Below are 12,192 nucleotides of genomic sequence, written 5' to 3'. Positions count from 1 at the left end.
GCTCTGGGCTCTTCATCTGGCATGCTTCCCAAGCAGGTGCTCCTCACTGCCATCAGCCAGGGCTTGTCGACACCTGCTAAGCCCTTTCCCAACAGAGAAAGTGAGTCCAGCCAAGAGCCTGAGAGCAAGTATCCCCCACCCCGAGGGAGGTCATGTCTGAAGCAACCACCTTTCTTGCAAAGCCTCATACTACTTAGAGTCTTCTTAAAAATAAGCCTGGGTGACTTACCTCCCACACCCAAAGCAGCCTCTGAGGTGCTTTGCTAGCTTAAAGGCCATCCACTCTTGAGATGGCCTCTCTCCGTCTCCCACAAAAGCAGCGGCTCCTGCAATCGTTCTTGGCTATACATCAGAAATTTTCCCCTCCACTTCAGGAAGATTGATTCAACAAGAGTAACCAGCCTGCACAGAGCTGGGGCAGGCTGGAGGAGCCAGGCCAGTCGGGAGAACAGGGCAGGGCCCTACGGAGGTGAGGAGGTGCACCTACAGCCGTGCTGCTCGCGTGTGGTCCTGGTGGGTAGTGTGGGATCACTGGGAGCTTGTTAGAAATGTGGACTCGCCATTCCTGCCCAGGCCCACTGGATCTGATTTTGAATTTTATAGATCCCTGGGTGATTCAAATGGGAAAGCTTGAGAAGCACTGGATTCTCTAGGACTCAATGATTGATTAGATCAGAGTGAGTCTCCAGGTCCTTTCTTTAACTTTCCCCTACAGCTACTGTGAATAATAAATGCCAGGCACAAAGGTCTTCATTGTGCAAAGCGAGAAAGCACAGCTTTCCTTACTTACTTCTAGTAGCAACTCTGGGAGGTTGGAATTATTATCCTCATTTTATAGATGAAGGAACTAGGTTTAAAGAGATCAGACTACACGCCCAAGGTTACAAACTCGAAGAGCTAGGATTTCACCCTGGGCTGCTCAACCTCTAAATCTGCCACTTGAGGCAGGAATTCTTTGCTTTGGGAGCTGCACGTAAAGCCCCAAGGAAAAAGCACCCCCACTTAAAATCCGTGCTGGCAATCACTCTAGGAATCTGGACTGAGGCTCCCTGGGGCCTGCCTGCAGGGATGGGAGGAACAGGAGGGGTTGGGCAGGGCGGTGAGCTGCTCCCATGAAGCAGCTGGGCACAGGTCCCAGCACCCAGCGCCTGTCCAGGCCTGTCCTTCAGCAGCAAGCACCCGCTCCCTCGGAGAAAACAGAGCCCTGTGGGCCTGGGCCTGACGTGGCAGCTCTGGGGCCAGTGGGGGACACAGTATCACAGCTCTCCTTGCACATGCTCCTCTGGAAGCTGCCTTGCCTGCAGCTTCCCTGGGTTACAGCCCCCAGATCCAAGCCCTCTGTCCAGAAGTGCAATTTACAACTGCCCTCTCCAGATCTGCTGCAGGAAGGGAGACCCCTTCCAGGGCCCGAGAGGCGGCTCTTGTCTAACACTCGGAAATGAGTTGTCCGAGGAGACCCACGTGCGGACAAAGCTAGAGACGTTATTGGGAAGGGGCGCCCACGTGGCTCGCGGTGTCAGGTTTTGTGGTGATGGGGTTAGTTTCCGGGTTGTCTCTGGCCAATCACTCTGACGCAGGGTCCTTCCTGGTGGTTCAGGCACCACTCAGCCAAGATGGATTCCAGCAAAAAGGATTCTGGGAGGTGGGTAGGACATATGGACTGGAGTCTCCTCTCTCCTTTTGACCTTTCCCGAAGTCTTCCGGTTGGTGGTAGCTTGTGAGTTTCACATTCCTTACCAAGACCTCCTGTTTAAGGTACCTCATGCAAGTGGTTACTATGGTGCCTGGCCAAGGCAGTCACTTTCAGTCAGTGGTTCCCCTAACAAACCTAGTGCCAGGGTCACTTCTTTGCAAAGTCTGCACAACTGTCCCAGGCAAAATCAAAGGCTCTAGCAGCAGGGACAATTCTGCAAATGTTAATTGGGCATATATTATGTGCCCAGTAACTATGCAGGGTGCTTTTATATACTTCATCTCATTTTTATCTTTAACCTATTGAGATAGGTACTATTATTCCCATTTTACAGTTATGGAAACAGAGGCTGGTGGGTTATGGAGCTAGGGTTTGTCGACTGAAAAAAAATGCACAATGTGAGATTCGTGAGTTAAGTTTCATTTGGGGCAGAATGAGGACTATAGTGCAGAAGACAGCGTCTCAGAGAGCTCTGAGGAACTGCTCCAAAGAGGTGGGGGGAGGTCAGGATAGATGTGATTTTGGTGCAGGGGGCATACATGCAGTCAAGCACGTGTTTTGGCAGACGCTTGTGCTGGTCATGAGGAGCAGATGTCTGTGAGTGATTTTAGTGCTTTTCTAGATATTAGAAGATGCAAGAACTTGGGCTCATAAAATCTTCTGGAAATAGCTAACTATCTGAAGGCCTGTTCTGCCAGTTTTTCCCAGAACAGAGAGTGCCTCATGCCTGATCTCCACCCTAAACTCTTTTTAGGGTGTGCTGAAGGTCAGCGATTACAGTGGCTAGTGACTGAATCTTTGTAGAGGCAGATGGCAAGTGCCAATTTTCAGTTGGCAGATTTAAACCCAGTCTTAACTCCAGATCTAATACTTCTTTACCCAAGAGCCACATTCTTCGTAGATTTAGTGTAGGACTTATCATATTACTTGATAATGACTCAACGGCAAGTGTGTGCACTTTTCCAGTAGACGGTACACCTTTAAAGATCCCCAGCTTAGTCATCTTGTATCCCCATGCTTACCTTACAGTGCCTAGAACATAATATACGCGGAATAGACTATATTGACTTGAAGTATTCAGCAAACTTTCACCAAGCAAAATACTGTGCCAGACCCTGTGCCAGGAGCGAGGGCTACAAAAATGAAAAGCACATAAGAGGGTGAGGGGACAACCTGCATTCGACACACGAACGCTGCCGCGGAGCTAGGTGCTGGTGAGAGTGGAAGAAGGCCCCAAGTGCGGGGGATGCCTGGGGAAGGAGCACTGGAGCTCAGGAAGGGGTGGGGGAGACACCATGGCTGAGGCCTCCGGGAGACTGGAAACGGGAGGAACTTGCCACAAGGAGGATGGGCCGTTTCAGGGGGGGAGGAGCAGAGGCTGCAGCATGGAAGTTTGAGAGAGCCTGGCTTGGCGAGGGTTTTAGGGGAATAATAAATAGCACTCTAAACGGGGTCGCTCCTCCCCAAGGCACAGCTCAGCCCAGCCAGTGAACCCTGGCAAGTGGCACCGGCCGCAGTTGAATGTCTGTGTAGGGTGAAAGGAAGAGACCCCGCTGAGGGTGCGCGGTCCCTCCTCCCGCGTCACAAGGAGCCCACCCCCAGGCCCAGGAGAACAGGACTGCCAGGAGGGCAGCTTCTTCCATACCATTCCCTTGGGAAGTCTGAAATTCCTCCCAGTCTATAGAAATAGAAGACACGAGGCATAGTCCCACCCCCGCCCCAGCGTTCAGAGAGGAAGTCCTGCAGGGCCACAGGCTGCACAGGTAGGGGGCCTCGTGTGCCCTGCAGCGGGAGAGCTGAACCCCCCAAGGGCCACGGATGAAAGGAGAGCTGCATGGAGACAACACCTGGGAGGCACTCTTGGGGCTGCAAGGTGAGGAGGATGGAGAGGAGGACATGAGGGGGAGATTAACCTGTCAGGGGCCACCTCAGAGCTCTGGCCAGGGCTGCGAGGCTGGGAAACGGCGAGGGAATGGAGAGCTATTTAGGAGGTGACACACAGAGTCGATGATTAACTGGGCGTGACAGACAAAAAGAGAGAGGGAATCAGGCTGCACGCCAGGCTCTGGCTAGGCCGCTGGCTGGGGGCAAGGGGACCGCGCTCTGGAGACCGAGAGCAGGAGGGAGAGAGGGTGGCAGGGGAAGAGGAGCTCATTAGGGGACACGCTGGGTTCGAGAGCTATCAGAAGCCACGGTGCCCAGAGGCGTGGATCCTGGGAGAGAAGGCTGGCCTGCAGAGAGATCCAGAAGTCAGCTGACTAGAAGGAGGCACGCTTCCCAGGCAACAGGAGCCTGGAGTGAAAAGGAGCGTGACAGTGAGTCACCAGGACGGCTTTCTCTGCCTCTGTCTCTCCCCACTCCCGGGGAACTCCCGCTCCTCTCAAACACGTCCCAGGGAACTCTTGAACTTGCTTACTTACTTGAACTTACTTCTTGAACTAGACCTCTGCAGCCACGTGGCATCCATGGTCCATGGCTCCCCCTCCCTGCTCCAGCCCACTGGGGACCACCCGGACTCAGAGCCATGCCTGGGTCCCGAAGCCCACCCAAGAGCTCCAGGGCCCACTGGCAAGGGCATTGATGTCTGCATTGAAAGAACAAGTGTTCAACAAGCAGGTGAAGTTGACCACTATTAGAAGCAGCTTCTCTGAAAACGAACAAAACCCACAGCAGGCCAGGCCCCGTCTAGAGCAGGGCTAACTCACTCAGCCTCCACTGCCCCCCTCACCGAAACCACCCCTACACACATCACCACCATCACCATCCCCAGGAATGTCTCCAGCATCTCTGCACCTGGGGATCCAGGCCCCACGGACACCCTAGCCTCAGTCCAAGTCTGCCTCCATTCCTACCCCAGGATTAGCATCTTTCCGTAATGATTGGCTCTGAGAATATCAATTTGCTTCAGAGGGGATAAAAATCCCTAGCCCACCCTGACTGTGCAACTGGAAGGGCATGGTCCAAGCAGACGAGGATCAGTACCCAGAGTCTAGATCATCCAGTCTGCGGCCCAGCATCATCATTCTGTTGGCGCTGCCCTCAAAGCCCATGCAGATTCTAGCCACTGCTCATCACCTCCATCGTTCCCAGCCACTTCTCTCTTGCCTGGATTATTGTGACAGACTCCCAACTGCTCTTCCTATTTCTGCCCTTCAGCCTATTCTTAACACAGCAGCCTGAGTAAAACACCGACCATGCTCTGCTCAAACCCCGTCTTCCCATCTCAGAGTAAAACCCAAGTCCTTACAAACCCTGTGGTGAGGACGTAAGCCTTAACACGACCACCACCCCACACACACCTTGTGATGCTCTGACCTTGACCCTGGACTACTCGTCCTTATTCACAGTGCTCCTCCAGTCCTCAGGCGAAGGACCTTTGCTGTCCACTCAGGCCCTTTGCACCTGCGGTTCCTTCAGCCTGAAATATTCTCCCTGTGCGTGGCCACACGTCCCCCTTCAGTCCTTGCTCGCAGTCTCAATGATTACACTGTCTCAAATGTCATCACCCATACACACACACGCACACAGACACACACACACACTTCCTACCTCCTCACCTGCTTCATTTTTCTCCTCCGCATTTCTCACAACATTGTTTACTTAATGATCTTGTTGATGTGTATTTTATGAAGATCAAACGTTGTTTGTTTTGTTCCCTCTGATCCGCCATTGCCTAGAAGAGTGCTCGCAGACGTGTGCTGGGATAAATCTGTGGGTTGGTCATGATGGAGGGAATGAAACAGTAGCTGGGCTCTTCGCAGGAGATCCCCAGTTCCCTCACAAACAGACCTGGGCGAGTTCGTCCACTGGGCTCCTGGACAGGCACAAGCATGCCTGAGAACTGGGCAACCTTGGCTTCCTTCAAACCAGGGAGCCTTGCTGGCATGCAGGGAGTGACTGAACCCCCCGGGTGGGAGAGAGCTCTCTGGGGAACAGGGCCGCTGAGAGAGCCGGGGCCTGGGAGGACAGCTGGAGAACCGGCATCCCCAAGACACTGTCGGATGGCAACAGTGAAACACTCGGTAAGCAGTGTAAAGTCCTTTACTCAAAGGGCAAACAACCCCAGGGGTAGGGGTGGGGGGAATACAGAGCCTCACAAGCCGAGGAGCCTCCTCCCCAGGGATTTGGGCAAGAGCGAGTTTATAGGGCTTGGAAGGGATGACAGGAAGCAGGGGAAGGTTGGCTCGGAGGTCAGGACGTCCTTGCAAAGCCAGCAGGTCGTATTTTCTAGTGCGCGGTGAGCCGAAGCCGAGTTAGAGGACCATGACTGGTTAGGTGTCCCATAAGTGCTGCCTTAGGTTTGTGAGATCTGAGATGTGGGCCGGGCCACCAGGGTGGCCCCCATTCTGTGGGAAATACGAATTAGGAGAGGAAAGCAGCTGGCGGTGGGTGGGGGGGGGGTGGGGGGTGGGGGGTTGGGGCGTGAGTGAAGAAAGAGGGGTGCCTGAAAATCTAAGGGAACAGAAACTTGCAGGGGGCAGAGAGGGAGCTAGCTGACAGTGAGTGCGGCCCCTGAGAGTCACCAGGCCAGACCTGAAAAGACCATGTCGGTGGGCACCTGGGCGGGTGCCAGGGAAGTAGCACCCGTGGGAGTGAGGAAGTGGAGACGGAGCGAGGAGGCTTTCCACCACTCGCGGCTGCAGGAGGACCGCCATAGGCCGATGGGCAGAGATACATGAAGGAGACAGCCTCATCTCCAGGGAGGGGGAAGCCAGTGTAGAAGAGGCCGAAGGTACAGGAAATCCAGGGGAGGCGGGAAGATGAGCCAGCTGCCTGTAGCTCCGCGAGGAGATGGGGCAGAAGGAAAAGGCTGCTCCCAGAAGCTCGGGGTTGGGGACGGGATTTGGAGGAAGCGGGCGTGCCTGTGGACCCCTTTTTTTAAAAAATAGGAAGTGGGCTCATTCCTGGGGGCGGGGTGGGCCGGAGGAAAGGGTTAGCGTTGAACTCGCGAAGGCAGATGGGAGCCTGAGAGCAGCTGCCCCTGGATACTGGGGTGGGGGCCCCTGGGCTCTGCGATGGAGGCGGTGGAGGCGAGCCTGGGTCCCAGGGCTGGGAGGGGCTGGGAGTGCGGTAAGAGAACTGCAGGACCTTGGGGAGGAAACTGAGCACGTTAAGTGAGAGGAGGCAAGGAACTCAAGTTCATAGCGAGGTCCCAGAGTAGACGGATGATTGATGGGAGGGAAGGAGAGACGGGGCTGGGGAAGGGTTCAGGCAGGAATGCCAGCAATGGTTCCGGCGGTGATGCGAGCGATGGGAGTGATGGGGAGCGGCGGATGAAGCTTGGCTTGCCTGCCGTTCACCTCCTGCTGTGCGGCCAGGTTCCTAACAGGTCGTGGATGGGGGACCCCTGCTTTAGAGATAGGATGACAAGGTCCATGCTGTGGCTGTAGGGAGAGGAGGCTGCACGGATTGTCAGCATGGAAAGAGGTTCGTTGACACGGATGCTGAGGTCTCCCACGATGATGGCAAAGTTAAAGGGAAACTAGCACCTAAGTCCTCAGAGCTTGTGAGGAAGACCCTGGCAGGGGAAGGCACTAGTCAGGCTGGCAGTGGACTGCAGGGGACCGACTGGGAGTTGCCTCCCTATATCCATCCTCTCATTCCTCCTCAGCAAAAGGGATTGGATTTTTTAGCACGAACCATTGTCACCCAGCCTCTTAAAAATCACATTGCCCAGCCTCTCTGGCAGCTTGGAGTGGCCACATGACTACCCTGGGGTACTTCTAGAAGACGACCTGGGACTCCAGCGTGTTGACTGAAGCTTGCGCTGCACACTGGGACTTGAGGAGGGTCCCATCCTTAAAAAAGGCAGAGCTGTGGGCGAGAGTAAGCCTGGGTCCTGAGACCATGAAACCTACTTACCCGCCCTGGACCAGCTACCTCTGAGACTTCTTTGACTCGATAAAATCTTGTGTTTGAGACACTGTTATTTTAGGCTTTCTGACAGCAGGGAAATTAATCCAGAACATTACAGATGGTGTATGAGCAACAGCCCAGATTTCAAAGGAGGACCATTTTGAAGCTACAAGCATATCAACAGTGGCTTCCAGGCTTGAGGTAAGTTGGGGGTGTGAGAACAGACAGCGTCCCTCACAGGGGCTCTGGGCAGCTGCAGTCCTTCCTTAGCTCCGCGAGAAGGAAGAGGGAGATTCTGCAAAGAGCTAGGAGCCGTGGGGGAGGGTGCTGCCGATGGAACAGGGTTTCTAAAAGGCAAACCTAAGAGGCCTGGGAAGGAGCTTGCAGTGAGAAGAGGAGTTGGGAGCCATCAGGTCAGAGCTTGTGGGATGGAACACAGGAGGGTCTCTATTTAAGACAGAGGTCAACACTGAGAGCCCAAGGCCTAGCCAGGCTCACATTTTTCTGTAGAGTTTGGCCAGTCTCCTGCTGAACTTGAGGAGTTTGAGGAGACTGGGCTTCCTTCCTGCAGCTGCCTCCTGCTGGTAGAGAGATGGGCAGGAAGCCAGCGCAGGGTGGGGAGGGCAGGGGAGAGGCTGCCGGCAGCAGGGGAGCCGGAAGAGGAGCTGCCCTCAGCTGAGAGGTCCTGAGGGTGGGGCCCCGTGTTTCCCAGTTTCTTTCCTCGAATATTTCAATCAAGTATTTTCATTGTGTGTTTCTAACCCAGCTTCCATATTAACTTCAGAGGATTCTACATTTCTGCTTAAAGGGCGGGCTCTTAAACAGTGTTGAAAATGTAAACCCCGGGGCAGGCCTGTGGGTTTTGAAGAGGACTGTTTTGTAGGAAGCAGCCTGCCAGGCCGCCAAAGGAGACCAGCAGAAAACTAGCCAGCAGGAGACCCGCTCAGGAACGGTGGCAGGATAGGAACCTGGGACCGGAATTATAAAGGGGCAGCTACAGGGGTCAAAGCCGGAAGAGAGACTCGTCCCAGAGTGAAATGCAGGGGCCACACATGAGAAAGGAAGCAGTGTCCCTGATGAGGACTTCCCGGAGGAGCTGGGTAGACATGCAGTTACGTTAACTAGTTCACAGTGCAGACCCAGGACGAAGTCCAAGAGTCAGTTATAGGAATTTAGCACAAAGTTGGGTGGATTTACAGGCAGGAATTCTTGCTGTTGACACACTTTTTTTTTTTTAAATTTTTATTGCAATATGGTTGATTTACAATGCTGTGTTAGTTTCAGGTGTACAGCAAAATGAATCAGTTATACATATACATATATCCACTTTTTTTTAAGATTCTTTTCCCATAGAGGCCATTCAGAGTATTGAGTAGAGTTCCCTGTGCTATTCAGTAGGTTCTGCTCAGTTATCTATTTTATACATAGTAGTGTGTATGTGTCAATCCCAGTCTCCCAATTTATCCCTCCCTCCACTTATCCCCTGGTAACCATAAGTTTGTATTCCACACCCGTGCCTCTACTTCTGTTTTGTGAATAAGTTCGTTTGTACCTTTTCTTAGATTCCACATATAAGTGATATCATATGATATTTGAGCTGATGATGCCTCGAGTGAGACGTGGGCAGAGGGCTTGGGGTGGGGTGGGGCTGGGCTTGGGGGTAAGATCATGGCTTCCAGCTACGAGGAGGGGAGGCTAGCAGAGGTCAGGGATCAGAGAGGGCCCGTCAGGTTGGGTGAAAGCTGGCAGCCACAGCCACTGTCCTGAAACGCAGATTCCTCTTCCTTCTGTGAATCTCAAATGGAGGAATTCAGCCATACCACCAGAGACAGCGGCCCAAACCGTGGCCGTGGTGCCTGCAAGGAGGGAACCGACGCTTTCCCATGGACCCTGGACCCTAGAGCGTGGTTCTTACTGAAATCACCTGTGCACTATAATCAAAGCAAAAGCAAAAAGCCTGATGTTCAGGTCACAGCCCCAGATCAATCAAATCAGAACCTCCAGGGCCAGGAACCAGGGCCCAGCGGATTGTCAAGCTCTCCAGATGTCTGCAACGTGCAGCCAGAGTTAGAACCTGAGGTTGGCCCCTGGCTCGGCCATAAAGCTGTGTGACTTTGGGCAATTTATCAAACGGCACTTCAGTTTTCTGTGTGAAATGCAGCACCACCTTATAGGGTTCTTGTGAGGCTGGAGTGTGCTTAGGCAGGGCCTCGCATGTCATAACTCTTTGCTAAGCACTAGCTGCTATTATTAACGCTAGTCAGGATTCAGTCTGCAAACCCAACCTGAAAAGCGATGGTTCGTCTCTCTGGCTCTTTTAGGATTTGTCAGATCTCACCCACTTAAATAGTTGGCATGGTTCGTAGAGGTGGGGGTGGGTCAGGCTCTGTGGTGCTGGGTGATCATGTGCTGGTATTTTCTAAACAGGACAGGAGAGAAAACCAAGCCCCACACCGGCTGGTCATTTATGTCTTAAAATGAGAAACTACCTTTTCAGGAAATCGTTATCTCCATTGTACTTTTGGGGGGAAGTGGGTGGGTAACAGTTTTATTAAGATGTAATTCTCTTACTGTATGTTTCACCCACTTAAAGTGCACAGCTCAGTAGTTTTTAGTGCATTCACAGAGGTGCATATTCTCATTGTTGTTGTTTTGTTTTCATAAAGCATTTTCCAAGGGCTTGTTCAATTCCTGCTGTGTCTGGTGATCCTGGTCTGGTCGTGGAAGCTTGGTGTTAATCCAGCCCTGGTTCATCACACACGTCAACACGCCTGGTATGGATGGTTCCCCAAGATGGGACTGAGTGTGATGCTGTTCAAGTTATTTTCAAGTTCCTGTAACAGAAGTCACGTCAGAAAAACTAAGGCACCAGCACCACGGGGTCCAGCGAGCAAAGCCATCCCCTTGGCAGCCAGCCCAGGGAGGAGACAGACAGGAGGGGCGGCGAGGAGGAGAGTGGTCGTTCTAAAGAGAGGGGGACGGAGGGGCGTCGAAGCCTTCGTCTTCCCCTGGCTCATGTCTCACTAGGGTTGGTTAAGCAGGCCTCGTCTTGTCCCACGAGAAGTAGGACAGGTTAGCGTGTTCTAGGCTTGAAGCACATGGGGAAGTTCAGCGCTCCCAGAATTCCCAGGTGGAAGCCCTCTGGGAGGCTCCACCATCTTGAGAGGTGACTGAAGTGGGGGTTCCCTGTGTCAGTTGCAGGACCCTCCGTTCAGGATGGAGCCCTAAATTCTCCCCATCTGCCCGCAGGAATATCCCCTCATCCTTTTGTTTTTATTCAGCGTTAGAGATAATATTTCTCTGAGCAGTCTCAGCCCCCAGTTTCTACAATTTTAGCCAATCCTTTTTTTCTACCATCATCTTAGGTAGTTTTCAGAAGTGTGTTGTTTATATAAACATTTACACACAAACTAAGGTTTTATGCTTTGTGATCTCCAAACACAACTCTCAGGTCTCCACACCAAGAGCAGTATTTCCAGACTCCTGGCCAGAGATGGAGCAGTCATGAAGAATCTCGGGGAGTAAAGAGGCTTCTGACTAGTTAGATGGTGCCAGAAACTGTCTCTCCCACAGAAGGTCTGGTTTGCTTTAAACCAGTGCTTCCCTAACTTCTCAAAAGAAGTCTCTGTTTATTTTTGTATATGGTGTTACAGAATGGTCTCATTTCATTCTTTTACATGTAGCTGTCCAGTTTTCCCAGCACCACTTACTGAAGAGACTTTTCTCCATTGTATATTCTTGCCTCTTTTGTTGTAGATTAATTAAACCATAGGTATGTGGGTTTATTTCTGGGTTTTCTACCCTGTTCCATTGATCTTTATGTCTGTTTTTGTGCCAACACCATAGATAACCAACACAGACCTGCTATATAGCACAGGGAAATATAGTCAATATTTTGTGATAACCAGTAAGGGAAAAGAAACTGAATCACCGTGCTGTACACCTGAAACTAACAGAACACTGTAATCAACTATACTTCAATTGAAAAAAAAAAAGAAGCACCTGTTTAAAAATGCAAATTCCAGAACCCATTCCCCAACCCCCTAAAGCAGAATCTCCAGAAGTCAGGAAAGATGGGTCTACAAGTACCTCCAGGTGATTCTTATCATAGGGAAGCCCCTTTTTTTTTTTGATTGCAGATAACGCCTCACTAGAGATTCCAATTTAATGAGGGGTCGTGGGCCGGGTAGGCGGAACCAGGGTGGATGGATGTTTTTGAACACAGTGACTCTGATGTGTGATCTACTGAGACTCACTGCTGACCTTCAGGCGTACTTTACCTTATTCTCACCAGTTTGATCAAAGCAGCCAAGCTTCAACTGGGCTTCATAATGATGATTTCAATCAGGTTTTCTCCCTTTTGGATAAGGTATGTTAGTTTTCTTTATCACCATTATTTAAAAACAAAAACAAAAGCTCTGCTTTGGAAACTGTCCTGTGCATACTTGCCTCACATAGCCTTCTCAACAAACCACTGAGGTTGGTTCTATCTTGCCCCACTTTACAGATGAGAAAATAAGCTTCCTACTTGCCTAAGATGGCCTAGCGAACACGTAGCAAAGCCATTCTCACCAGATCCCAGACTAGCCGCCAAGTGCTACGCCCATGTGCTCAGCCTGCCCAAACTGGCCCGGAGCACAGGG

The 12,192-nt window shown here is 52.0% G+C and overlaps 1 long non-coding RNA gene across 8 annotated transcripts; it reads left to right on the top strand.

The window, feature by feature from the left end:
- The first annotated feature begins 224 nt into the window (after positions 1-224).
- LOC130854048 (uncharacterized) lies at positions 225-12,024 on the top strand. Of its 8 annotated transcripts, none has more exons than XR_009053954.1 (5): positions 225-469; positions 2,723-2,907; positions 3,371-5,715; positions 7,305-7,750; positions 10,216-12,024. It is a non-coding gene; the product is annotated as an uncharacterized LOC130854048 (long non-coding RNA). The 8 variants fall into 8 exon arrangements; XR_009053952.1 differs by having other exon boundaries at positions 2,723-3,566; positions 4,136-5,715; positions 10,216-12,023; XR_009053950.1 differs by having other exon boundaries at positions 2,723-4,008; positions 4,136-5,715; positions 10,216-12,023.
- The last annotated feature ends 168 nt before the right edge of the window (positions 12,025-12,192 follow it).

This window comes from Hippopotamus amphibius, chromosome 5, assembly GCF_030028045.1.
Source record: "Hippopotamus amphibius kiboko isolate mHipAmp2 chromosome 5, mHipAmp2.hap2, whole genome shotgun sequence".
NCBI classification, from domain to species: domain Eukaryota; kingdom Metazoa; phylum Chordata; class Mammalia; order Artiodactyla; family Hippopotamidae; genus Hippopotamus; species Hippopotamus amphibius.
Note: the sequence above shows the minus strand (reverse complement) of the source record. Positions and strands in the feature narration are given on the sequence as shown.